This window comes from Dermacentor albipictus, chromosome 7, assembly GCF_038994185.2.
Source record: "Dermacentor albipictus isolate Rhodes 1998 colony chromosome 7, USDA_Dalb.pri_finalv2, whole genome shotgun sequence".
In the NCBI taxonomy this organism is placed as follows: Eukaryota; Metazoa; Arthropoda; class Arachnida; order Ixodida; family Ixodidae; genus Dermacentor; species Dermacentor albipictus.
Window position 1 is genome coordinate 85,507,572 of NC_091827.1, and position 27,763 is coordinate 85,535,334.

Here is a 27,763-nt window from a genome sequence, read left to right on the forward strand (position 1 = left end):
GTTTTCGAATCAGATGCGCGTCGAATCCTCGGGAGCGGAGTAGACATATCGGAGGTTCCGTTGCTCTTCTCCTTCATTGACGCCGGCAACTTGATTGTAGTGGTACACAATCAAAACATCCTCGAACACGTCACCGCGAAATGACCTTGAGGTTCGTGGTGTGTTGAAAATCTACGGAGCAGACGGAGCGGTGGTCTCTTCGGCCTGGCTACTCGTTGGAATGGTTGTCATGGTAGTACACGTTACTTAGAGAGGGTCCGGGTGGTAGTCCTAGTTCTCACCGGCTGCACCAAAGGTCGGCGATGAAGGTCAGCGTCGAAGGTGTCACCATCCATGTCGGGAGCTTCCTATTTGTCGCAGTGCATGGAACAGTTTTCACTGCACCTCGACCAGTCTTGTTACTATATATATGAAAGAAATTAGAGTTTAATCTAATGGAAGCGGGTGGGCAGCGGTGGCGTAGAGGTACAGCATCTACCTCGCGTGCAAGAGGACCATGGTACGAATCGCCCTGCCGCACAATTTTCCACTGGATTAAAAAAAATCTGCTTGTTCATAAACTTGCATAATGAGGCCAGGAGTGCGGCCTGATCCCAGTGACCAGAACCGCTAAGGCATTCCCTCACCAGAGCAGGATTGGCCACCCTGGTGCAGTACTTGGCCACAACCTCTTGTATGTACACAACAATCAAACCCCGGCCCTCAGTTCCCAGCAGCTGCGAAGCAACTGACCACGGCGGCGGTGACTCGGCACAGGGTGCTAAGGGACCCGTGGCACAGCAGAAGGTACTAAAGATATCTGGGTCCGGAAAGCCCCCTTTGGATTTTGAAACTGGTAACGTTTAACGCTAGACCGTTATCTAGTGAAGCGAGTGTAGCAGGGCTATTGGAGGAATTAGAGGGCAGTAAATGGGATATCATAGGGCTCAGTGAAGTTAGGAGGACGAAAGAAGCATACAGAGTGCTAAAACGGGCACGTCCTGTGTCACCGGGGCTTAGCGGAGACACGAAAACTAGGAGTCGGATTCCCGATTAATAAGGATATAGCTGGTAACATACAGGCATCCTGTTGCATTAACGACAGGCGGGCAGCTCTTGTTGTGAAACTTAAGATGTACACATTGAAGGTCGTACAGGTCTACGCCCCAACATCCAGTCATGATGACCAGGAAGTCGAAGGCTTCTGTGAAGACGTGGAATCGGCGTTGGGTAAAGTCAAAACAAAATACACTATACTGATGGGCTATTTCAATGCCAGGGTAGGCAAGAAGCAGGCTGGAGACAAGTCAGTGGGGGAATATGGTATATGCACTAGAAATAGCTGGGGACTGCTATTAGTAGACTTTGCAGACCAGAATAATATGGGGATAATGAATACCTTCTTCCGCAAGCGGGATAGCCGAAAGTGAGCTTGGAGGAGCCCGAATGGCGAGACTAGAAATGAAATAGACTTTATACTCTGCGCTAACCCTGGCATCATACAAGATGTGGACGTGCTCGGTAAGGTGCACTGCAGTGACCATAGGATGATAAGAACTGGAATTAGCCTAGATTTGAGGAGGGAACGGAAGAAACTGGTACATAAGAAGCCGATCAATGAGTTAGCAGTAAGAGAGAAAATAGACGAATTCCGTATCAAGCTAGAGAACAGGTATTCGGCCTAAAATCAGGAAGAGGGCCTTAGTGTTGAAGCAATGAACGACAATCTTATGGGCATCATTAAGGAGCGTGCCATAGAAGTCGGTGGTAACTCTGTTAGACAGGATACCAGTAAATGAGGCACGAAAACGCTGGAGGAGCTTGATGATTTCGGTGTGCTGCGCAGGTGTGAGTTCTGCGTCGACTGCACGAGCGAAGACGTCTACAGGGGCATCGGTCGCGGCGTGATGAGTTACGGCACAAATCGGAAGTGATGCCGTATCACCAAACATGGTGGCCGGGAGAACGCTATCGAAAGCTTCGGCGGTACCCAGGCACTCGCCGTGGAATAAGGATGATGGGCAGGCGTAAGGATTGCACACGTATAGGACAGCAGAACCTTCGCAAAAGTGACGACAGCAAACGGAAGCAGAGAGTTCCGGCGCCGCGCACAAGTGGCCGACGGCGTAAACAGAACAGATGAGTTCGCCGCAGAGCTACATAACACAGGAACCCGAGCGGCGGAGAAAGGTGCGATATCGACGTCAGAGGCGGTAACAACTTTAGGAGAATAATGTTTGTCAGGGTCAAAACACGGCACTGATAACGTAGGTTCACAACGAGCGCAGTCGATAAGAGCTTGATTGACAGATAGGAAATTCCATCCAAGAAAAGCGTCGTGCGAGGAACGAGGTAGGATGACAAATTCGATAACATGCATAACGCTTTGAAAGAGCAACCGCGTCTGAATGAGCAACCGCAGCAACCTGCGTCTGAATCACGTGACGAAGCGAAGGAGCCAGGGTTGTCGACGGCTCGGGTGCGCTATTCGCCAGAGATAGTTGGCGGGCGACTTCCTGGCAGATGAACTGCTTAATCTCCGGCATTAAAGCAGAGATGTCGGCAGCGTCGTGGCCGAAATCCAATGGGGATAGATCCGCAATGTATTGCTGAGCAGCGCTTGTTGATGCACGTTGCTTGAGCAGCTCGTCGCACTGCTGGCAAAGCTGTATGACCTCGGCAATCGTCCAATATAAGTACACGGTTCTTTTCGCATTTCGCCCCCATCGAAATGTGGCCGCCGTAGCCGGGAATCGATCCCACGACCTCGTGCTCAGCAGCTAACGCCATAGCCACTGAGTAACAACGGCGGGTAGAGAGGAAAGGAGAAGGCGGCAAAAAAAAGAAACATAAGAAGCGAATGTGGGGCTCAGAGCCGCGCTCTTAGTAAAAACAGCCGCCAACTACTGGACAGGATGGGAAATGGATTTTACAAAAGATAACTTCCTCCTCTTCATCGTCGGGAAGTGCCATGAAAGCAAAATATTTTCTTATTAAAATGGCTGCGCCTCGCGGTCGTGTAGTTCTATCTTTACGTAAGATTGCATAGTTTGGCGGTGTTATCTCGAAATCCCTGACGTCCCTTGATAGCCATGTTTCGGTGAGCACGACAAAGTCAGGCTCAGTGCTGAATAAGGATGATTCCAGCCAGGTTATCTTCTGAAAAGTTTTTCGAACATTCATCTTGACGAACTTGGTCCGCGTCTGAATGTTGCATGGACGGAATACGCGCAATTGTGATTGTTGGCTTTTTTGTTGTGCATTTCGGTTAATAGGCAGGGTGCAGTTTGCACCCTCTTTTCATCCGTATAAATTGATGTGAACTTTAACTTGTTAAACACACGAGTTACACTTTCGCCGCCCTAGTTCTTTCCCTGCATATATATAATATTGTTACGTAGGAAGACACCGACGAAAAGCTATTTACAAGTATATTTACAAGGCAATACGCCGCAGTTGACCAAGAGGCAACAGCCCGCGCTAGCTTCCAATCGTCGTCTTCGTCTTCTTCCTGCGCGGCTCTTCGTCAGTGGGAATACGACCCCGTAGCATTACCCCCGGCGGCAAAAGCGCCGTCCCGGAGCGACTAAAGGCTGGACTCGGAAGCAGTGTAGTAGCTCTTGAGCCTACTGACGTGCACGACATCACTGGACGCCAGAGTAGATGACGAGGTTGAGCTCACAGGAGCAATTTCATAAGTCACAGGCGTCACCTGGCGAACCACGCGGTAGGGCCCTGTGTATCGCGAAAGGAGCTTTTCGGAAAGTCCAACGTGACGACAGGGCGACCACAGGAGCACGAGTGCACCAGGCGAAAACTGTACGTCACGGTGGCGGGCGTTGTACTGATGCTGCTGCGTGGTTTGCGAGGCCGTCAGTCGAGCACGGGCAAGCTGGCGTGCATGATCGGCGAGGGCGATGGCGTCGCGCGCATACTCCGTTGTTGAGGTCGCAGCAGGAGGAAGTACCGTGTCAAGGGGCAAGGTCGGTTCGCGACCGTAGAGTAGATAAAATGGAGAAAATCCGGCGGTGTCGTGCCGGGAAGAATTGTAAGCAAAGGTGACGTAAGGAAGGGCAACGTCCCAGTCGTGGTGGTCCTTCGAAACGTACTTGGACAGCATGTCGGTAAGGGTACGGTTTAAGCGCTCTGTCAGGCCATTGGTTTGAGGATGGTATGAGGTAGTCAGCTTGTGTTGAATAGAGCAGGAACGCACAATGTCGGCGATAACTTTCGAGAGGAAGTTACGACCGCGGTCAGTAAGCAGCTGTCGCGGGGCGCCATGCACTAAGATAATGTCACGCAAGAGAAAGTCCGCGATGTCAGTGGCGCAACTGGTAGGTAGAGCCCGCGTGATAGCGTATCGGGTGGCGTAATCAGTTGCGACGGCTACCCATTTGTTCTCAGAGGATGACGTGGGAAAGGGACCGAGGAGGTCTAATCCAACACGAAAAAACGGTTCCACAGGGACGGCGATCGGCTGGAGATGACCGGAAGGTAGCACCTGAGGCGTTTTCCGACGCTGGCAGGGATCACAGGCAGCAACATAGCGTCGGACGGAGCGAGCAAGACCAGGCCAATAGAAGCGGCGGCGGACGCGGTCGTACGTGCTGGTTACGCCAAGATGTCCTGCAGTGGGTGCGTCATGCATCTGAAAGAGCACAGTCTGTCGTAGATGTTGTGGCACGACAAGAAGATCAGGGCCGTCAGGGAGGAAGCTCCTTCGGTACAGAATGCCGCCCTGGAGGACATATCGGCGAACGGATGCGTCGGTAGGTGCAGAGCGCAGACGCTCGATGAGTACTCGCAGCGATAGGTCTCGGTACTGCTCATCGGCGATGTTAGCGAAGGCAGACACAGAGAAAATGCCGTCGGCGGTACTACTGTCGGTGTCGTCAGGCTCGTCTACCGGGTAGCGAGACAGGCAGTCAGCGTCCTTGTGTGGTCGGCCAGATTTGTACGTGACAGAGAACGAATATTCTTGGAGGCGTAAGGCCCAGCGACCAAGTCTTCCTGAAGGGTCTTTCAATGAGCGTAACCAACAAAGCGCGTGATGGTCTGTGATAACGGAAAAGGGTCGGCCATATAAGTATGGGCGGAACTTCGCAACCGCCCAAACTAGGGCCAGACACTCACGCTCAGTGATGGAATAGTTGCGCTCCGCGGGCGAGAGGAGCCTGCTGGCGTAAGCGATAACACGGTCGTGGCCACGCTGGCGTTGTGCCAGTACTGCGCCAATTCCGTGACCGCTGGCATCAGTACGGACTTCGGTAGGCGCAGAAGGATCGAAGTGGGCCAGAACGGGAGGCGTTGTGAGAAGATCGATGAGAAGCGAGAATGCAGAGGCCTCGTTATCGCCCCACTGGAAAGGGGCGTCTTTTTTCAAAAGCTCGGTTAGTGGTCGTGCTATGGCCGCGAAATTTTGGACGAAACGGCGGAAGTACGAGCAAAGGCCGATGAAGCTGCGCACATCCTTGACACACTTCGGAACAGGGAAGTGCGTAGCAGCATGGATCTTGCCTGGGTCCGGTTGCACTCCGTTCGCGTCAACGAGATGTCCAAGGACGGTAATCTGGCGACGGCCGAATTGGCACTTCGATGCGTTGAGTTGCAGACCGGCTCGCCGAAAAACGTCCAGGACTGCTGAGAGGCGCTCGAGGTGCGTAGCGAATGTTGGAGAGAATACTATAACGTCGTCTAAGTAGCACAGGCACGTGGACCATTTGAAACCGTGAAGAAGGGAGTCCATCATGCGTTCAAAAGTGGCAGGAGCGTTACATAGGCCGAACGGCATCACCTTGAATTGATAAAGACCGTCGGGTGTTACAAAGGCAGTCTTCTCGCGGTCGAGATCGTCCACGGCAATCTGCCAATACCCGGAGCGAAGGTCAATAGAGGAGAAATAGCGAGCACCGTGGAGGCAGTCAAGGGCGTCATCAATCCGAGGTAGGGGATACACGTCCTTTTTGGTAACCCTGTTAAGGTGCCGATAATCCACGCAAAAGCGCCATGAGCCATCCTTCTTTTTTACCAGCACAACCGGTGACGCCCATGGACTACATGACGGTTCAATAATGTTCTTGGCAAGCATTTTGCGAACTTCGGTGTGAATCACTTGACGCTCAGCTGGTGATACTCGATACGGGCGGCGATGAATAGGAGGGGCATCTCCGGTATTAATGCGATGTTTAACAGCTGTTGTTTGGGCCAAAGGACGATCGTTAAAGTCAAAAATATCTTGGTAGGAAATGAGAACGCGGTAGAGCGCACGAGCGTGCTCGGACGGCATGTCGGGTGCAATCATTTTCTGTAAGTCGGTGATGGTACAAGTCGCCGACTGCGATGGTAGAGGAGGATCGGTTGAATTGTCGTCTATTGAAATCGATGCTACAGAGTGATCCTCGAATGAGCAAAGTTGGGCTAGAGACATCCCGCGTGGCAGCACTTGTGTCGTCAAGGCAAAATTGACCACTGGCAGGCAGACGCAATTCGCCGTAATAGAGAAAATAGTATGAGGTAGTGTGATCCCGTTTGTAAGGAGGACGTCTTGCATAGGAGCCGCGATGTAGTGGCCGTCGGGCACTGGCGGGGATGACACGAAGTCAACGTAAGTCAGTGCCGAAGGTGGCAAGCGAACGAAGTCGACGGAACTGAGGCGAGGAAGGTGTTCTTCAGCGGGATCCACAACAGGCAGGTCGAGGCGGAGAGTACTGGCGGAGCAATCGATGAGAGCAGAATGTGCGGAGAGGAAGTCGAGGCCGAGGATGATGTCGTGGGGACAGTGAGCGATGACTGTGAATAGCACGGTAGTGGAGCGATCGGCGAAGGAGACGCGGGCGGCACACATACCAATTACGGGGGCTGTTCCGCCATCGGCGACACGGACAACAGGCGTCGTGGCGGGCGTGATTATTTTCCTCAGCCGGTTACGAAGATCCGCGCTCATTACCGACAAATGCGCCCCAATGTCTATGAGAGCTGATACAGGAACACCGTCGACTTGCACGTCAAGAAGGTTCAGATGGGTGGGCAACGTCAGGAGAGGATTTGGCGGCGTAGGGAGCAATGCAGCGTCACCTCGAGGCGCTGCATCGTCTAGTTTTCCGGCTGGGAGCGGCGGCCGAAGGGAGTCGGCGAATAGGAACGACGGGGCTGGGGAGAGCGAGATTGTCGTCGTTGGGGCGAAGGTGAACGAGAATAGGGGCGGTTCGGAGCAGGAGAATCGGTGGCGGCATTATCTGAGCGGGCAGCATAGGGACGAGAAAGGCCACCTGGGGGGCGAGAGCAGGCAGTATATGTAGACTGGTTCAGGGAACTCCAGCGACTGCGGCAGTGCCGAGAAATGTGCCCAATGCGATGGCAGTGAAAACAAAATGGCTTGTCGTCTGCAGTGCGCCATTCAGAGGGGTTGCGGAAACGTGGAGGGTAAGAAGGTGCGGGACGGGGTGGAATCGAAGATGCCGGGTGGGGATCAGGGCGATGGGCCGAGCAGATGGTGTGAATACCCATGTTGGCGAACTCCGGGCGGACAACTGCCTGGATCAGGGAAACAGTGACTGCAGGTGCATTGGAGGGGCTGGAGGCGAACGCAGCCGGATAGGCGGCCTCGATCTCACGCCGGACAATCCTGGTAACATCGCCAGTGTTGTTGGGACGAGGAGCGTCGGCACAGGAAGATGTCGCTGGGGTGTTGGGCAGACGGGCAAACTGTTGATCGATACGTCGGCTTTTAGCGAATTCCAGGCGGCGGCACTCTTTTATAACTGCATCCACCGTCGCGACGTTGTTAAACAGGAGCAAGTTGAAGGCGTCATCGGCAATGCCTTTGAGGATGTGGGAGACCTTGTCGGACTCAGTCATGTGTGCGTCAACTTTGCGGCATAGAGCCAAGACGTCCTGAATGTACGTGACGTAGGGCTCCGTTGACGTCTGCACACGACCGGAAAGCGCCTTCTGCGCGGCAAGTTGGTGACCGTAGGGGTTGCCGAACAAGTCTCGAAGCTTTTGTTTAAGCGAATCCCAACTGGTCAGCTCATCTTCGTGCGTCCGATACCAAACCCGAGGTGTGCCACCGAGGTAAAAGACGACGTTGGCGAGCATGATAGTTGGGTCCCACCGGTTATTGCGGCTGACGTGTTCGTAAAGGCTGATCCAGTCCTCGACGTCTTCCCCATCTTTTGCCGAGAATACGCCAGGATCACGGGGAGCGGAGATGGTGATGTAGGTCGTCGAAGTGGCAGCAGGTGTCGGAGCCGGTGGAGTCGGGTTGGCGTCGCCGGGAGCCATGAAGGTAGGCTCGACGGACCGTCCACTGCGAAGCTCCGTGACGAGGTACAGGGAACGTCCACCTCCACCAAATATGTTACGTAGGAAGACACCGACGAAAAGCTATTTACAAGTATATTTACAAGGCAATACGCCGCAGTTGACCAAGAGGCAACAGCCCGCGCTAGCTTCCAATCGTCGTCTTCGTCTTCTTCCTGCGCGGCTCTTCGTCAGTGGGAATACGACCCCGTAGCAATATGACACATATTTCTCAATAAATAAAGAAATAAATAACAAATTTATTTATTTATTTATTTATTTATTTATTTATTTATTTATTACCAAGCTAACAAAGAATGTGTAGGTTTATTGAACAGCTGTCGCACACATACGTCGCCTACTCGCAACGCCTGCGGCAGAAAGGGTGTTCCACATCCGACGCCTAGGTTTGTGAGTGGTGGCGCTGGCTAACACTCCCAGGATTAGATCTAGTAGTAAAACATAATAACCCCAGAAAATGGATGGGAGAACGGCGCCGCCGTAGCGTGATTCGGAAGATCATCGCCCGCGTATTGAGAAGACGTGGGTTTGTGTCCCACCTGCGGCCAGTTGTTTATTCGTCCACTTTCATTTTCATTAAGTTCTCCTTTCTTTGGTTCAACCTTGAGCACATTTCGTCTATTCTTATAGTCTTCCGTGCAGCTGGGATACTATTGAATTCATCGAAGTGCCACTTTGGTGTCTGGCGTCCACCCTGATGCCGCGAACGTTCGTGCTATCCTGGGTTTTCCTGTTCGAACCTGTGCCAAAGACGTCCCCAGCTTTGTAGGTCTGTGCACTCATTTCTATCAATATGTCAGAAATTTCGCGTAGATTTCCCAGGCTCTGACTGACCTTGCCATGAAAGTTGCCCCCTTTTCATTAGTTCGTGACCAAGCTGCTGCCTTCAAAATCTTTGTCACCGTTCTCACTACTACGCCAATTCTTGCTCATTTCGACCCATTTGCTCCAACAGACGTCCGTACAGATGCTAGTGGCTATGGAATTGGCGCTATTTTACCTCAGTCTCAATGTGGGCATTGCGATTTATTGTGTGTGAAAGTCGCCTGCTATTACACGCAGAACGCAATTACTCCATTACAGAGGGCGAGTGCCTCGCACTCGTATGGGCAATGAGCAAATTCAGGCCGTACTCAAGCGGCCGACTTTTCGCAGTTACTACCGACAATCACGCTCTCTGTTGGCTCTCGACACTTAAAGATCGAACGGGTCACCTAGGTAGCTGGGCACTATGTCTTTAAACATTCACCTACACAGTGGTGTACAAATCTGGTAGGCAACACCCGGATAGAGATTGCTTGTCTCGGCGTTCCGTCGACTCTCCAGGCTCCAATGATGCACCTGCTGGAATATTCAAGCACTCCGCCTTCCTCCACATGGCCAGGAGAAAAAACGTGATTCATCCTTGCGCAACCTCATCTGGCGCCTCCCTTCTGGCCCATCAGAGCCCTCGGTTAGCACGTTCCTCATTTTAAGTGGCATCTTACACCGCTGAAATATTCTACCAGAAGGACACGAACTGCTGATAGTCGTTTACTCTCATCTCCGAGATGCTGTACTCGCGCAACTCCATCATGTCCCCATTCCTAGCTACCTGGGTGTTCCCAGGTGTACGACCGTGTCTGGCGACAATTTTCCTTGCCTCGGCTCTATCATACCGTGCTACTTTATGCCACTGCTTGCGAACCGTGCCAACATCGTAAGAAGCCTGCTTTGCTTCCGACTGGAACCCCCCGGCAAATATAAATAGCCACCGAACCATTTTATCGTGTTGCCTCGACCTGCTGGACCCTTTCCTTACCTGCAATGCTGAAAATAAGTATATTGCTGTTCCAACCAATTATTCAACCCCCTACGTCGTCACTTAAGCCATCCAGACCAATCGCGCTACCGACCTCGCAGACTTCCTGCACGAAGACATCACCATACACCACGGAAACCCTCCTCATAGACCGGGGCTCCTACTTCTTATGCAGGTTTATCGAAGATCTGCTTCGCTCTTGTGCCGGAAAACACAACTCAACGACAGCATATCGTCCTCAAATGAAGGGCCTCACGCAACGCCTGAACCGAACACTTACAGATATGCTCTCGATGTGTGTCTCCACAGATGATCGTGACTGGGACGCCGCCCTCCCATTTGTGACGTTCACGTACAACGCATCACGTCACGCACCCCTCTTTACTCGCAGTCATTCCTTTCTTTGGACGTGATCCGACATTGCTTTTGAACACGCTCTTGGCAACTGCTATCGAGTCCCTGTCTGGGCGCGCTAGCGAAGCCATAGTTACAGGCGCCAGGGAAAGCCAGATTGCCCACTGTCGCCTTTCCGAGTCGCAGGCCAGACAGAAGTCTTTATGACAACCGTCATCGTGATGTCCAGTTCCCTGCCGGCGACCTGGTCCTTCTCTGGACTCGTTCATGACGTGTGGGCTTACGTCATCCGACAACTCAGTGATGTCACTTGTGAAATAGCTCCCGCCCACGCTTCCCCGTCATCCACGCCATTTGATGCCGTCCACATGGGTCGTCTCAAGCCATACCGTGTAGCCTCACCACCGGGTCGCCTGTTATCGACGGCGAAAATACCGACCCGGCAGGCACCGTGTTTGCGCTTTCCTCATCGATGTCGGGTGTTATATCATGGTGCGACGAGAGCGACTAAGACGATCATCAGCAAGACGAAAGTGACGACGTAGTGGTTCTATCCTATGCTTCAACCGTACTGGTTGTACCGGCCATATCTTCTGGAGAGTAAACACGGTCGCATTTAACCCTATATCTCTGCCCGTTTCAATATCTTGCAAAGGGAGCTCAGAATTAGTTCGGGAAAAGCAGACAAGACATTAAAGACGCTCCACTTTTTCCGACCCACTTCTGCACTACCCGTTGCAAACTAAATGATGATTTTGTCTGAAGCTCCCCATTTTCTATATTTACTAAAATTAGTCTACGAAATGACCCGTACACTTGTAAAACGGCCAATTGACATAGTGCTCGGTCATTTCAAATGGGGCCTCGCGAACAACCACTATGACAAAGTGACGCTGAATTCCTTTACCTTTCGTTTTTGTCTGCATAATCTGTTGTAGTCGTGATCATGCTCCTGACGCGATATATATATATATATATATATATATATATATATATATATATATATATATATATATATATATATATATATATATATATATATATATATATATATATTGTCACACGCTTCAGAATAAGACATGGTTGGTTCGTGGGTTTGCCGCTTCTAGGGAAGCTGAGGCCGACGAAGTGAGCTGGGTGTCGACAACACTCAACAATCAGTGAAAGTGTGGGACTTAAGCCATGCGATTCGTTTAGATTAAAGTCAAGTTCTTACCATATGCATTAACGTAACTGGCACAGAAGTTGCGGAGTACTCCGGCCCACGCACTGAGACCACCTGGAAGCTCCCAACGTCAATTGCGACATCTTCGACAATGACCTTAGGCACAGTCGTCGAGGACTAGGACTACCACTAGAGTGGGACTCTCTCTCAGTCGACTTGAGGAACATGACAACCAATTAGGTGACTGGGCAGACTGGACAGAAGACCAGTCCGCCTGCTTCATTTATTTTCAACACACCGCGAACTTCAAGGTCTTCTAACGGTGACGCCTTCGATGTTGTAAACCGGCAGGACGACTGCAATCAAGCTGCCAGCGTCAAGGAATGGGACGACCATCGCAAGCTCTGGTGTGTCTACTTCACCTTCGACCATTTGACCCGCACTTCGTTTGCAAATCACGAAGCTAGCTTGGCTATCTGGGAAGATTTTTGTGGCGAGCTAAGAAATGCCTACGGTAGTTCGGACAGGAAAGAGCAAGCAGAATTTGCCATGAATTGTAGGAACCAGAGACCAAATTAAATTGTCGCCATCTTCATTGAGGACGCATCAAAACTGTTCCGGTGAACTGATACAGGAATGGCAGCTGAAAAGAAGGTGCGTTTGTTGATGCGTGGCGGGAAAGACCAGTTGATAGCAGGTCTAGTGCACAACTCAAGGAAAACCATAGCTGATTTCTTAAAGGAAGCAACAATGATAAAGCGTCTGCTATGGCAGCGGTCGTCGCAGTACGAGTGTCCAAGCAACTTAAATCTCTCTCGTCGTCCATGGCAACCCATGGTTTGACGGCTCTCAGGGAACTCGCATGCAGTATTGTAGGTGAGAAGTTGCCAAAATTAAATTCAGTGTCTCCTCTACCAACGTAACTGCTCTAAGTGATATGGTTCGCAAAGAGGTCAGCGGCTGGTACAACCGCTGGTTGCACCACCATCCACGGTCCCTGTCCCACCGAAACCTTAAGAGCTCCTATGCCAGCAGTCGGCTATCCGTCCCATCCATCTGCGCAACACACGACACTGTATTTCTCGAGCCTTCTGCCTTCCGCAAACCCAAAACTAAACTTGCGAAAATCCAGGGTGCGGCGCGCTTCCGACAATCGCCACTCTGCTACCATTATGGTGACGCCGGTCACCTATAATTGGAGCACACAAACCGCAGATTGACCTTCCCGGGTTTCGACTGGACGGACGCATGTGCACCCCGGCAAGATGAAGGTTGCCGAGCTATTGCCGAGTACTTGGCAAGGCATACGTGCACTACTGCTTCGCGGGGCCAGTCCCGCTATCCATCGTCACGACGCTCTGCGTCACCAGGCCAACACTCGGCGTTTGCTTATGGGTTGAGGGCTTATGCACTAGGTCCCCAAGCACATGCCGGGAAAATGAGGAAAAGCCACCGCCGGGTGTGCAGCCGCTGTTGACCAATCAATAAAATATCCTTCTCCACGGATACGCCAGCCAACCACCGACGATTGCCTCTCACAGCCGCGTGGAGTAGACATGAAAAGTGTTTGCGCTCCCTTGCCTTTTCAGCTTGAGAACTACCCGGTGTTATGGGGACGGGGTTGTGTGACCTTCAACAGCATCTGCTTGGAGCTCGAACCACTTTAATCATCGGAGAATGTTCACCAGGGAAGACCAGGTGATGTAAAAAGATATAACAGAAGTTTTCTTCATTATTACGGGTGAGCGTTGTTCTCCAAGACAAAAAAATACATAAATGTTAAGCGTGCCTTCCCCTACACCCAAGGGAAGAGAACAAGCGACCACATGTGGCGGCTGACTGGCTTCCACATGCCATCCACCATCTGGGCATCCTCATTCTCTGATGCCCCGAGTAGAGTACCTTGCCAGGAGATGTCGGGTCCACCTACACTGAGTGCCATGGCAGAGAAACCAATCCTTGGCGTAGAGTGGTTGAAAGTAGTACACGTCGGGTCAGCCGGCACAGGGTGGAATGGGAGGCAAATCAGTGCTTGCCGTAGAGGGGTTAGACGCAGGACAGAGGGGAGTAGGATTTGCGCATTCCGTGCATAACACGCTCACACAACCACCATAGACAGGTGTTTCCTTGTTGACTAGCGTGACAATTGGGCACACCGTGTCCCAGGCGTTTGGCATCTGTTCCATTCATGGCCGCACAAAGTGAACCGTTAACACCGGTGACAGTCCTCGTGGACGCAGGCGCCGATTATTCTGAGTGCAGCACTAGCTGTTGAATTTAGAAATAACGACGCCATGGCACGGGGCAAGCCTCCGGACAGCAAGTCCTTATCTCTTGACGCCAATTGGAAAATTCACAACCACTATCCAAATTCGTGTGTCAAGGTACGATGCCTCTTTCATCGTGTTATACGCGTGCTCCCAAAAAGTGATCCTTGGGATGGATTTTATTCTAGAGCACGGAGCTGTTGTCGATCTTCCGGACCTGATCATAACGTTTCCAGACAACTACGCCGTCGTACTGTAAGGTAGTAACACGCGCAAGACAGCAATGTGTGCATCGCGGAAGGAAACCTGTCCGTGCTCTTCGCTCAGCAGGTCTACGTCGGCCGCGGTATTCTTTAACGGAATCGCAGAATGACAAAGCTTTTAGTTACGAACATCAGCGGGGAGTACCCACACCTGGTAAAGCGAACGGACATTGCTCACTTTCAAGAGATTGGGGATGCCATAAGTTATGCGCTTGCTGTGTTTTCTAAGGCGGTTAAGAGCGACACCGCGATTGTTTGTACAGTAGACATAAATTATGAGCTGTCAGCCGCACAGAAAGCATGTATGTAAAATATTTTATGCATTTTCAGTGACTGTTTAAACTCTCGTCAAAAGTAAGACAGACCCAAACCGCGAAGCACCGCATTATAACGGACACGAGCGAACGGGCCGTTCGCTCGTGCGTGAGGACGCCTACCGAGTGTCGCAAAAGGAGCAAGAGACGATTCGTTGTCACGTTGAGCAAACTCTTGCCGACAATTTAAATCAACCTTCATCTAGCCCATTTATGCCCCCCATTGTACTTGTGAAAAATAATGATGGCAGTTTTCGCTTTTGTGCGGATTATCGCAAACTGAACGAGGTGGCGAAAAATGATGTCTACCGTCTTGCCCGTGTATATGATTCTACAGAACCCCTCCAGGCGACCGGATACTGGCAGCTCGAAGTTGATGAACGTGATAGCGAAAGGACTGCGTTCGTAACTCCTGACGGCCAGTGCAAATTTAAGGTACTGCCCTCGGATTAGGCCCAGCAGCTACGGCCTTTGAAATGGTGATGAACACCGTGCTGTCACCTCTTAAGTGGGAATCATGTCTCGTCCATTTAGACGATGTTGTTGTTTTAACGCGATAGCATTAAGGGCCGCATATCCCAGAAAATCTAGTGTCGGTGTTCCGTGTCCAGCGTCGACAATGTTTGAGCAAGAACCATTCCGCACCACGCATACCCAACCACGCAGACCCTCCGTGTAGCGCAATGACGTTACTGAAGTAACTGAACTTTTAAAAGTAAAATGCGTACAAAAAATTGGAGGACGCTTAAGCTTCGCCTTCAAGAGTGGAACGCGACAGCGTTCCCGTCGACCCGCCAAGAGGGGTAAGACAATGGGCTACGGCGCAGAGACTACGCGCCCCGCATCGGACGCGGTGAGCGTCGAGCAACGCAGCGTTCGGCGCGGCAACGAAATGTGCGCCTGAGCAAGCGACGCACGCCTGAGCCTTAGAAACAGCTCGTTTCTAAGGCAACACCGCATTCACTAGACGCGCTTTTGTACCACTTTGAAGCATCGAACTCGTGGCTCAGTGGTAGCGCCTCCGTCTCACACTCCGGAGACCCTGGTTCGATTCCCACCCAGCCCATCTTGTAAGTTGTTTTTTATTCATGAAGTGCTTGCTGGGATTTATCGCTCACGGCCAACGCCGCCGACGCCGACACCGGCTTTTCTGCGACACGAGCTCCTTAACGCTATCGCGTTAAAAATCGTAAAGTACGTCTTGGACACGATGTACAGACATGACACCGTCGCATTGTATTTCACTATATGAGAAGACGTATGTTCTGTTACGCGGAAACTAGAACACAAATCCTTATACCAGCGTTTCTACCATCCATAGAGCGGCGGGCCCTGTTCGTTGCAACGCCGTCCAGAACATGCTCGCCTCCGTGCATCCGCGGTCCACGCGTGAAGCCGCGTTTGTATCCGAAAGCTCGCCTTCGTACGTAGCGTTCACTGCGGGCGTTTCGCAATAAACATTACGATTACATAAGTTAAAGTTGTCAGGAAGCGTGAGAAGCAGTCGGGGATCTTTGAATGCTATCGGGTTCCGCTCTAACGGGGAAGCTTAAGCGTCCTCCATATTTTTTCTCGGACGTTTGAGCAACGCTTTCAACGACTTCAGCCCATGTTTCTAGCAATTCGCTCTGCAGGCCTATCACTGGAAGCCTAGAAATGCCATTTCAGTTGTCAGGAGCTGAAGTTCCTCGGCCACGTTGTTAGGCACGATGGTATTCGGCAATACCCAGAAAAAAGCATTGCTGCTGCCGCGTTTTTACCACCAACTAAAGAACGTGACGCGTGCCACTTCTTGGGCCCCTGCGCTTATTACAGAGGCTTCATGAATAATTCTTACAGAATGTCCCAACCCCTGAATTGTTAAACCCTGATTCGTTTACAGAATGATGCCCAGCCCTAATATAATAAGGGCAACACTGGACATTAGTCAACTAAGGCACTAGGCTAGCTTCAGGAAGGGATACTCTACAATGCACCACATCCATGTCATTAATCAGGTTATCGAGAAATCCGCAGAGTAGAATAAGCCTCTCTATACGGCTTTCATACATTACGAAAATGCATTTGAGTCAGTAGAGATACCAGCAGTCATAGAGGCATTGCGTTATTTATGAGTACAAACCGCTTACGTAAATACCTTGGAGAATATCTACAGGGGTTCCACAGCTACCATAATTCTACACAAGAAAAGCAGGAAGATACCTATAAAGAAAAGGGTTATACAAGAAGACAAAATCTCTCCAATGCTATTGCCTGCGTCCTTGGAAGAAGTATTAAGGATATTGAACGGGGAAGGCTTAGAGTAAGGATCGACGGCGGATATCTCAGCAACCTTCGGTCTGCTGATGACATTCTTCTATTCATTAACAATGCAGACGAGTTGCAACAAATGATCGAGTACCTTAAATGAGAGAGTGTGAGAGTGGGGTGGAAGAATAATATGCAGAAGAAAAAGATAATTATGAATAGACGGGAAAGAGAAGAGTTTATGATCGCCAGTCAGCCTGCTGATTCTGCGGAGTACGTTTAACTAGGTCAAAAAATCACAGGGAGCCCTGGCCCTGAAAAGACAATTCGTAAAATAATAAATATAGGTTGGATCGCATATGGCAGACATCGCGAGCTCCTGACTGGGAACCTACTGCTATTATTCAAAAGGAAAGTATACAATCAGTGCATTTTACCGGCGCGGACATATGGGGCAGAGATTTGGAAACTGATAAAGAAGCATGTAAACAAGTTAAAGACCGCGCAAAGAGCTATGGAATGAAGATTGCTAGGCATAACGTTAAGAGACAGAAAAAGAGCGGTTTGCATGAGAGAGCAAACGGGTATAGATGATATTCTAATAGACATCAAAAGAAAAAAATGGCGCTGGGCTGGTCATGGAATGCGCAAATTAGATCACCGTTGGACCATTAGGGTTGCAGAATCGGTACCAAGTGAAGAGAAACGCAGTCGAGGACGGAAGACTAGGTGGTGCGACAAAATTAGGTAATTTTCAGGTACTAGCTGGAATTGGTTGGCGCACGGCAGGGGTAACTGGAGATTGCAGGGAGAGGCCTTCTTGCTGCAGTGGACATAAAGCAGGCTGATGATGATGATGATTCGTTAAGACACCACCGTTACTTGTACACTTTGATGAAGATGACCACATGGAACTGCACATTGATGCTACCAACACCGACCTTGCTGCAGTCCTCGTGTAGTGGCAAGATGGCATTGAACGTGCTGTTGCTCATTGTAGCCGCCCTTTAACTTCTGCAGAAACGAACTACTGTACCACTGAAGAGGAATGCTTGGCTGTCGTCTGGGTGATAGCTAAGTTCCGGTTACATCTACACAGCCATCAATTCGGAGTGGTTACAGACCACTCTGAACTGGCTAGCCAATCTCCCAGACCTTTCTGGGCCCCTCACCAGGTGAACCCCACGTCTTTAGGAATTTGACGTAATGATCGTCTACTAGCCTGTCCGGAAGCACACTGATGCGGATTGTCTTTCTCGTGATCCACTTCCAATGGTGCCAAGTGATACCCATGACGACGGTTGTTTCTTTTGCGCTCTCAATCTGTCTGAGTTGGCTGAGCAACAACAGGACGATCTAGAACTGAGGCAACTTATCGACCATCTTGGAGCCCAAAGTTCGCCTCCTCCACGGACATTCGTGCTTTCACCGTCTTCGTCCTGTCTTCACAGCAATATATTGTACGAAAATAACTTCTACACATTGGCGACTGGATCACCTCCTTGTTCCGTGCGCTTTCGGTACCGATATTCTATCCGCCTATCATGATTAACCCTCTTTGGGTCAGTTGGGATTGGCGCCTACCTAGGCCCGTGTTCGTCAAAGCGACTATCGCCCAGGAAATCAAGGATTACGCGAAAAATTTTCGCTCCTGCCAGAGCTAAAGGCTCCACATCAGCGCCCAGCCGGTTTGTTAACGTCTGTTACAACGCCAACGCAACCATTTCAACAGGTTGTCATGGACTTGCTTTTGCTAGCTTTCCATGTCTTTTGCTGGCAAGCACTGGATCATGGTTCCGACTCACTATTTGACACAATACTGCGAAACTAGCTCACTTCGGGGAGCCATTGTCAGTGATGTAGCGCAATTTTGCAACCGCGACATCACCCTCCGGCAGGATGCACCAGAAGTAGTCATAAAAAATCGTGGTACAGCTTTCACAGCAGAGATGATACCAGGCGTCATGGATGCTCAGTTGAACAGACCATCGCCGAGCATATGCACACGATCCTCAGACCAAAGGTCACACGTAGTGTTTAAACAATCGAATTGCTCTCATTCGTGCTGTGCTATTCGACAGCGACCACAAGAAATGCGCCAACTATATATATATATATATATATATATATATATATATATATATATATATATATATATATATATATATATATATAGGGGGAACCTGAGGATCGCTGCTGTCATGTGGAAGACGAATAGACTGCAGCTCGTCGAGGCGTTGACACGTTGAGGTGATGTCTTGGACAGAAGCCGGATTTTGCACGATTAAGGCGTTGAACGCGACAGGCCCAATGCCTTTTAAGATGTGGCGGACGCGTTCGGCTTCCGTCATGCTAGGATTCGCACGGCGGCACAGAGCCAAGACATCCTCTATGTATGAGGTGTAAGACTCTTGGGGAAGTTGGCGCCGCGTTCCCAGCTTCTGTTTGGCGACTTCTGCACGGCCAGACGAGGAAGCGAAGATTTGCCGCAGCTTCGAGGTAAACGTGGACCAATCCGCGATGTCGGATTCGTGGTTGAAATACCACGTCTTTGCAACACCGGTCAAGTAGAAGGCGACGTGCCTCAATTTCTGGGTGTCATTCCACTTGTTGCAAGAACTCACGCGGTCGTAGTGGTCGATCCAATCGTCTACGTCATCACCGCGGAGTCCTGCGAAGACAGGGGGATCGCGCTGAGGGCTCGTCACAGTCCAAGAGGGCGCCGCAGGCGGGGTCGTCTCTGTGGTAGGGTTAGAGGCGCCGGAAGGGCCGGGGTTGGAAGTGTCCATTGTTGTAGGGGTAGCTGGGCGCAGGCGGCGACCGGAACGGAGCTCCAGGGAGGACGGGAACGCGAGAGGACGTCGGGATCTTGACGTACCTCCACCACTTTATAATACCGAGACCGATCAAGTTGCCCAGCGCTGTTTATTCCAAAAAGGCAGCGCCCGCAGCTCACGCGCGAAGTCGAAGAAAAGGGAAGATGATGATGGCTATGTACAAATGAAAAGGACGAAGTACGTTAATAGTGCTTACAATATATAGATGCAGTGTTTAGGCGGTTGCTACAGCTAATTTCCGATGACCATTGTGTGTCAAATTCATCTAAACGCTGCTAATTGCAGTCCAGAGCACGTGTAAATTTTGGATACAACAAGGTACGTGTGATATGTACACTTGGCCCACAAGGTTGATGTTGGCGAAGAAACACCGCAAATTACGAGAAACAAAATTAACACAGCTTAAGTAACTGCACACGCACCACACATGAGAAGAACCGCGAGAAAAAAAAATCACACATGAGAAGACTTATAGTCCGATCTGCACTATGGCTCTCAGTATTGCCATTTTCTTTGCCCTTATACTGTAATTTCGCTTACGTCCATATGGGGGCATCTTTCCCAAAATGATGCAGTCCTCGCTGGCGTGCAAACTTGGAAAATCCTCTATTCCGTATGGCAGTGAGTCCCATGCTGAAAGGCACAACGAAAATGTATTCATTTACATCCCGCAATACAGCTCTACGATGATTCGCGCACTAATCACCTCACCGAGTATCAGGGCGGAGGTTGGATTTGCGGCCGCAGTGGCGGAATATTCAAGTGGGCTCGGATTGCAAGTGCGTGCATGTAGCAAGCACTCAGGAATGCACTTCCTGGGTGGCAGGGTTTATGCACCAATACACCACTGCAGAAACTTATGCACCTTGTAGTACATTCGCCGTTGTAGCAAGCACAATGAATGCAATAAAGTTATCACTGCTTTACTACTAAGAGATATTATTTTCTCTTCGTAGGCTACTCAGTTTTCTGGGGGCTATTCTGAAAGAGTCCACCTAGTAGACTGTCCATTTCGGTTGCTGCTGATTGGATGCAGCTGTACGAGAGATGAGAAGAGAAGAGGCCCCAGCCAATCAGCAGCGGCCGAAATGGACAGTCCACTAGGTGGACTCTTGCAGAATACCTCCCCTGGATAATTTACAACTCTTCTCTCATTAGTGACGTATTTTTCATACTATAGCGCATGCAAGTGGCCTTACCAATGAGCGCACCCTCTTGAGTTATCTACTCCGAGCCAGCAACTCCTGAAAACCACCAATTCGCGCATACACATGCTTCAAGCTGTGTAAATATTCTTTAGAGTAACTATTGATGACTTGATCGTCTAGTAGCGATACTCAGCTTTATTAGCCCCGAGAACGAACGCGAGCGGCGCTGCGAGCGCCGCTCGCGTGACGTCAGGGCACGGACTCGCGCCTGTCGTCTGCTACAGTTCGGGCGTTTTCCGGGCGCTTTCTGCGGTGTTTTCGTTTGTTCGCCCTCATTCTCTCTGCTTCTATACTTATGGTGGTCGTCTCAAATATATTTTTACGACGTCTTCCTTTGCGAACATTTATTCAAAGAGCTAATTTCTTAGACAACAATGCAGCTCTCGAAGGCAACGCTACAGTGCCAGCCGAAGCAACGCAGACCAGCCCATTGCGGGTTTTTCATACGCGGATCGACAATCGCAAAAGCATAGCCTATAGGAATCCAGTTATGATACCATACCTGCCGCGGTGCAACAAGTATGTCACAAAGCTGGCTATATATGACTTCTACAACAGTTACGTTGATTTTATTCCGCTAAAACAGGTTTGCTCACGACGAGTAGTTCATGGTATAATATCGAATTTTTGCATTTCCTCACAGAAACGCTCGGCAGTAGCACGGTGACTTAACTAATACTGTAGCTTAGATTCTACACGCCTCACTTGCTTCTTTAACTGCTTGTCAACATTAGGCGGTTCTTCACGTGTTTATTTTTTTTAAGCGGCGGAAATTTGAAGCAAAGTTAATGAAGGCTTACAGCTATTTACAGCGTACAAATAGGAATATTTACCAATATATATATATATATATATATATATATATATATATATATATATATATATATATATATATATATATATATATATATATATATATATATATATATATAAGTACCAATATATATTCCCTTTTCCGTGCTACACGTTCAACTCACCTCTTTAGAGCGCGTTTGTTAATCATTAATAATGCATGTTATGTTCCTCTTTTTTTGTCTATGTTACCAAGTGTATATCATTTATTTATTTCAATGCCGCAGTGTGCTTTGCATTGTTATCGTGGAAATATTTCACTGTGCTTTCATATATTGTATAACTCCAATGTTTTATGGCCACTATATAAATGTAATTTATATGGCGCTTGATGTGTTACCCCATGCAGCCATATTGTACCTAAGAGGGTGAGGTTACCTCAAGCCGCGTCTGTGCTGCTTTTTTTCCCTCATCCACCTCCATTTACCACTCCTATGTACATGTGTGTGTGTAAATGGAACTTAATTTAGCCTGCAAGGTTCTCTTTTATGTACCGACGACGCGAATAGTTATCCGTTTGTATAATTATAAACGCTGGATCGAAACATGGTGAGACAGAAGGTGCTTGAATTTTCCTTTTGTAGGCAATCTAAGCTGCGTAGTAGTAGCTCGAGAATACTTTAGCCATTCCAGTTGGCGCTGTAAAAAAATGCTTTATGGTTTTAATTCGAAGTTGAAGTGAACTGATGGGTTTCGCGAACATAGCGTGCCTCGCCTTACGGACAGTCGATTGCTACCGTTACGTGATCAGGGGTGTGCCATATTGTCGATAAAGGCTACTGAGGGCCACTATGATACATTTCATCACTTTCAATTGAGTGGCTCTCGATCTAAACAACGAAACTTTTCTCTCAGGTGATTGCTACTATGGTGTTTGTGAATTAACTATGTAAATACTCTACATGACGCGCCGTCGTGTTAGCAGCCATGAGCAATTCGTTTTTTGGAGGCCTGTTTCAGAGGGGGATGAAAGTAGCAGCAAACTTTTTCATAATTAATGCGCGCCTAACTATTTTTTTACGCATTAATGAATGGCCATATTTGAATAGAACAACACACCAGAGTAATAAGAATCATGATGACAGCTTCGCTGGGCAGTGTCTTTCTAACATCGGATAACATGTTGACGCCAATTACCAAATTTTTCTTCCACGTAAAATGCAATACCTCTCATAGCTAAATACTAAAGGAATGTTAAGTGTTTAGCGAAGCATCATACACAACTTCGCGCGTTGAATTTGCAGATATTCTTTTTTTAGTCAAAATTTACCGATAGACACGGCGCATATATGCATTGCAAAATCTACTAGACCCCTTTAACGCTACTTAGCTTGCGATATCCAAGCCGCAAAATTTCTCGACTCACACGCTTTTGAAGAAGAAACTGTGGTTAACGTATGGCAGCTGAAAGAAGCCGACTTATTCTTTAATACGTACGGCTCGAGCCACCTATACCCCAAGCATACACGAAGGGAACGAGCGCGCGCGGCAGCCGAGCGAGCCGGAGCGAGCGGCGTCCTGGCCGTGACGTCACTCGCGAGAGGGCGCCATTCCTCTTTCTCGGGGCTAATACCGCGGTGTAAGCCCCGCTTATCCCAGCTGTCTGTCGTATAGATGCGCCCGGTCACCGCAGAGCCAATCTGTCCGAGCAGTGTGCGGTACAAGCCGCATGAATCGCAACGAATTTAGGCAACCGGAAATGCCAGAAGCCACCGATGTCGAACAACTTCGACAAACAGCGCCACCTAAATAGCGGCGCATCGTTCCCCGCAGTCTTCAGTACCATGCGCTGTTCCGGAGGTGCTTGAGAATGGAAGGCCTTGGAACACAATGTTGCGGAAAGCAGCATCTGTGGCAGAGGAGACTCAACCTTTCGTTCGCACTGTCCTTTGACACGACAATTAAAACTCAGTTCGCTAACAACAGACGTACACAGAAGGAAAAAGTAATCTGGCCCGTAGCGGAAACCGCCCAGCGGCGATGACGGCGCTACTTTTCTGTCCTGTCCTGTCCAGGCACACGGCATGTGCCTACATCGCAGTGTCTGCTGCAATATTACACATGCGTTAGCATTAGTATTGTCAAAGTGGAAAATAAAGGCTAGGTGTGTGAAGTGTGTCAGGACGGTCACGTGACAAAGAGCTGATGGGCGAGCTTAGAAGAGCGTGCATGTGTGTATGTGTATTTGAGATCTATGCATGCATCACGCATGAGGGCAATTCAGAAAGTATTTGCCCGTATTTATTTGCCTAAATTAAGGCTGTAAATGCGAAGTCAACTTATCCATTCCCAACGGTGGACTTTTCTAGGAGCGGCCCAGCGTTATCTGCCTGGTAGCTCCTCAGTACATCTCTGTATTAAGTTGTTGGACATGGCAGTTGTATTTCACACGTTGACGGCGTACCATCAACGAAGTGTGATTCGTTTTCTGTGGAGCAAGTGATGAATGCCCATCGAAATCCACAGGGAAATTTAGCCCACGTGTGGGGAAAGACGTATGGGAAAGCAGCTGGTGAAGACCTACGCGGTAGGCACAAGAAGGAAGACTCCCCTGAAGAGTCCACCCCAGCTACAGAAAAACACAATTACTAGAGCTCAACAAAGTTTCCACATATTCACTCACTCACTCACTTTCGTTTTGAGAAGTGTAAGGTGGTGGTGTTGTGAATTCGAAAGAGGCCGTGAAGGCTATCATGACAAAGGGTGTACTGGGGAGCCGCATGCGTCGCTGACTCACGACAAATGGTGACAGGAGCGTCTCAAATTTGGTACTGTGATGGGACAAATGTCTGAACCAGTGGGGAGACTATGCGGCAAAATAGTGTAACGTACGTGAACAGTAGCTGTATTTGTAATTACCCGTGTGCACCTTATATTGGCTTATAAATAAAAAGATGAGCAAGGACTTTCTGAATAGCCCTCGTATGGTGTATGCATGTATGTATGTGCGTGCGTGTGTGTGTGCGTGTGTGTGTGTGTTAATAGAGTGTGACTGACAGTGGTGTGCTCCAGAGCACCGTCAATTATACTTCACTCCACGAATAGGCAGGACATGTGTGGATTGAGCTGCTGAACAATACTTTGCAATGCGGTGACCGCAGTAAAAAGGAACACTCTGGGTTGCCAGAGAGGTACGAGGGAATGCTAACGCATTTCTCTCGCAATTACTACTAAATTGCCTCCGAACTATTCTTTAAAGCGATCAGCGCCAAGAACGCGACTATACAGAAATACGCTTTCAAAGTGATACCAACTAGCTCCCTAACGCGTGTTATCGCTATATAATAGCTGCGGACAACATGACGTAGCAATAAAAAAAATATACGAGGGCGGAGCTTGTTCACATGCGCATGCTTGCCAACCTGTGATTTTTCAAATTTGTAATAACCTGACAGCGGGGGGTAGGGGTATGAGGGTAATAGCAAGCGTATTGTTTAAGAGCTTTTCCTCAACCCATGACCGTTGAGGCATCCATAGAACTTTGTTAACCATGATTGCGCAATCGACGCAGTGTTTTTGGCCGCAGTTACATTTTTCCAGTGACTCTGGTGCTGCCAATTTCGCTTACTTCAGAACTGACATGTAAAAATGTAAATGTGCTTGCACCATCTTGGATTCCTTCCAGAATCACAATACTTCCAACGGTATGGGATTGTTGAGCGAAGCGTGTTGATGAACCTATTTTTCGTGAAGCTTGACGCAACGTTTGTACAACTGTAAGCCGACCTGTAATGATGCGTACATGTTACGAAAGTTTTGGGAGAGTACGGCAGGTATGGATCTCTTACTTCACCAACTAGTCGGGGTGCGTTTGACAGTGCTTTACGACATTTTGTAGCAGATACTTAATTGGCGCAGCTCCCACTTGCGACGGCTTCCCATTTACCCAATGGCGGAAGTGAAAAGCAGAAAAATAAGTCACATTCAACAGTCACTCGTGTATTCTATGTGTAACTTGCGGTTCTAAAGCAAGAAAAAATTGTATGTTTTCTCTTTCGCAGGATTAGGCAACGCGAAGGAGCATGCATGACTGTTCAACAGGATTGTTATTGCTTGTGCGAGCTTCACCTCCTTAGCTTTTCTGCAATGCCAAGCAGACGAGAAAAAATATACCGTGGCCAAAATTCGCAGGAACGAGTAGACCTTGTGTAACCAAAAAGGCAAAAGCTCTAAATGGTGTATGATGAAAGATAGTGAAGCCCGAAAATATCGCCAAATTTGGAATGACTCCTAATATAGTAGGCAGTTGACGCAATCGCCTGCGGATAGCCTCCTCAAGGTGACCAACCATCTTCAGTTGACCCAGTAACTACAGAAGCTCCTAAATATTTTATTTTGAAATCCTTGCGGACGCTTTTCTTGCTTTATTCTCAGCGGTCGCTGTTCTCGAAGTATACCTAATGAGCGTTCGCATGCATATCTGCTAAAGTATTTTGCTAACTACAGGGCCGTACTAGGCACTGGTGCATTTTTCGAACTCTTCTATTATTTTATACGCTATGTTGCTTCCCGATACATTGCTTTGCAAAAGCTCGCGACCATTTCCAACACGTTCAAACTGCAAGACACATGTTATGATACTTAAGGCTGATACCTTAAGGCTAGTGTAAGTGTGTTTAATCACGAGGGACGCTCAGAAAGTTTGTTGTATATGCACCATGAATTTGGAGCACATGAACACACATCTCTTTGGCTTTAGCGGAATAGAAAGTTGTGTCTTGCTTACGAGGGGCACTTCTAAGGGACGGGGGGGGGGGGGGGCGAGGGAGCGCTTTAAAGCAAACTAGGCAGTGTCCACAGTTCGTTGAAGCACGGACAGTGAGCTGCTTTCTATTACGATACCGATATCACGAATTTTGTGAACTTCCCTCCTGATTATTTTTCCTTATTTTTTAATGCCTGAATTTTTATACTTTTATGTGAAGAGCATGTATTTCATGTTTAGCATGGAATGATCGTACAGATAATTAATATACGGTCAGAATTATGGTGGTGAAAATTCTCTGAAATCTTACCATCTTTGACTAGGAGTGTTTCTCCATAGTGCTCGTCAGTGTAGAACTTTAGGTCAAATTGCCTGAAAGAGCCATCGTATAAGTCAAATATAGTACAGATCTACTACAGCACTCTTATCTGCATTGTTGCAGATCCTAACATCCTTTAAAAAAGCTCGCAAATATCCGCGAAATTGCCCGCGCGGCTCGCCGCTCCAGTCATCTTGCGTGTATTCGAGGGCTTTTTCTTGCTCGGTAAAAGATAATTCTGTAGCATGTATTGAGCAACATAAAGATGTATAGGGAGTTTTTCATGTCGCTCTCCAATTTTTTGATTGCCACTTTTCATGTAATTGTAACATTCGAGAAAACTAATTTATCAAGACTAATGATCTGATTATACAGAATCAGCGTAAATAATTTGAGTATCTGCAAGCGATGGCAAACAACATTACCTTGGTTTGGTCCAGCGACGTGGCATTCACATATTTTTATGCCCTGGCTAAAGTTAGCTGGGACACCCCTGTGTATTCATGCTTGTTTCTAACGAACGCCAGTTGGAAGTCAGTGCTTGTTCTTGTCGCTTCTTTTTGTGTTCCGTGTCAACTTTCGTGCTGCTTATATCATTATGAGATGCCACCTTGCCCGGTCCCACAACTTGAAGTTTGAGGGTGGGCTAACTTGAAATTTGGGGAAGGGGCAACTTGAAGTTTGTGGAATGGCAAAGTGAAATTCGAGGGTTTACTTATGCATACTTAGAAAACTCCAGCGGAGTTTCTGCATACTTTTTTGCTGTATGCAGCTCGGGCTTGCCACTTGCCAGCATAGTATGAATAAACTTTACCTGATTCGGAACAATTTAGGAGAGAGCGATGCACTCAGGCCAAACTTTGGTTTATATAACGAAACTAAATAATTCATTTAATAATTATAAGAATGAGTTGTTTTTATATAGAGATCACCTAATTGTTTAATTTATAGGGCATTAATTATTGCACGATAGAGACGTTTGTGTGATTAATATATTAATAATTAAGATTACCTGATATGGTCGAACTAATGTCTGGTACAAATAATTATTCTTGAATATGCTCCTTTGGTATTACTTTAGTTACTCTTGTTTAGTGTAATAATTTAACATAAATGATATAACTAGCCTC

The 27,763-nt window shown here is 48.6% G+C and overlaps 1 long non-coding RNA gene across 1 annotated transcript in view; it reads right to left on the reverse strand.

Moving 5' to 3' along the window:
* The window catches only part of LOC135899705 (uncharacterized), a 33,434-nt gene extending 6,745 nt beyond the window's left edge, over positions 1-26,689 (reverse strand). Inside the window, exons 1-2 of the long non-coding RNA XR_010563698.1 lie at positions 26,625-26,689; positions 20,090-20,182 (exon numbers count right to left, since the gene is read on the reverse strand). This is a non-coding gene — a long non-coding RNA (uncharacterized lncRNA). The remainder of the gene's footprint in view (positions 1-20,089; positions 20,183-26,624) is intronic.
* Between the last annotated feature and the right edge of the window lie 1,074 nt (positions 26,690-27,763).